This window comes from Panthera uncia, chromosome E3 (genome assembly GCF_023721935.1).
Source record: "Panthera uncia isolate 11264 chromosome E3, Puncia_PCG_1.0, whole genome shotgun sequence".
In the NCBI taxonomy this organism is placed as follows: Eukaryota; Metazoa; Chordata; class Mammalia; order Carnivora; family Felidae; genus Panthera; species Panthera uncia.
This window is the reverse complement of record NC_064815.1, coordinates 7507983-7508941: the sequence shown is the minus strand read 5'-3', so window position 1 is coordinate 7508941 and position 959 is coordinate 7507983. Positions and strand designations below refer to the sequence as shown.

General features: G+C 48.8%; 1 protein-coding gene and 1 long non-coding RNA gene across 4 annotated transcripts in view; one reads left to right on the top strand and one right to left on the bottom strand.

The window, feature by feature from the left end:
• ABCC1 (ATP binding cassette subfamily C member 1) overlaps positions 1 to 959 on the bottom strand; it is a 99925-nt gene that overhangs the window by 31328 nt on the left and 67638 nt on the right. The window lies entirely within an intron of this gene.
• Positions 470 to 959, top strand: part of LOC125927921 (uncharacterized) — a 23820-nt gene continuing 23330 nt past the window's right edge. For both annotated transcript variants that reach the window (XR_007459502.1, XR_007459503.1), the window contains exon 1: positions 470 to 641. This is a non-coding gene — a long non-coding RNA (uncharacterized LOC125927921). The remainder of the gene's footprint in view (positions 642 to 959) is intronic.

Below are 959 nucleotides of genomic sequence, written 5' to 3'. Positions count from 1 at the left end.
AAGGGAAAGGGAAAGGGAAAGGGAAAGGGAAAGGGAAAGGGAAAGGGAAAGGGAAAGGGAAAAGGAAGGGGAACGGGAAAGGGAGAGAGACAGAGAGAGAGATAATACACGAAGTAACAGATCCAGACTTGGCTGTCAGGCAGTGGTTAGTACCACAAAGAAAACTAAAGCAGAGAAAGTGGAAAATCAAAGGGGGGAGTGGGGGGTGCTATAAAATAGTAAGGATTTTTTTTTTTCAGCAAAGGCACCAAACTTCTACTCCAATACATGTTCTTCCAGTGCTTGCAGGTACCAGGTAAGGGGCTCTCCCTTACCCTTGGGGTGTAAGGGTCCCTGCCCTTGGACCTCCTAAGTGCCCTTGCCTGGGTTCCGTGTCCAGCCAGCCACCGGCCCTCAAAACCAGCACCTCGGAGCTCTGTTGTTTATTCTCAAGAAGGTTCTGGAACTCTGCTTGGGCACGGGCCAGCAGGCAAACCTCCCTCAAGGGAAGAATCCCAAGTCGCTGCATTACAGTCAACGCTTCGTTTTTGACCAAAAACGGAATTGACCGGCTGCATCGCCTGGCCCAATCCACCAGCCTAGGCCCAGAAAGTTCTTTGTACTCAGGAGGAAGAAATATGGCTACTGAGAACAGCCTAAAGGTATGTGCCATCTGGACGCTGGACTCTCCAGCAGCTGTTCGGTGTTTATGAGAGACTTTTGCAATATGGGGCGGTGCTTATGACCCACTGTTACCACTGTTAAGGAAAGAAAGAAAGGAAAACTGATGGCTGAATGCACAGAGGGCACTCCTCTGCTCGGGAGTAAGGCTGAGGCAAGACAGACACAGACAAACCCTCTGGCAGGTGGGTGAGTGGATGGACATTCTTTTTCCTGGTTTTGTGGGTTTTTCTGCAGCTTCCAGCTGTCTAAAATGAGCACATATTGATTCCCTAATCAGTAAAAAAAAAAAAAAAAAA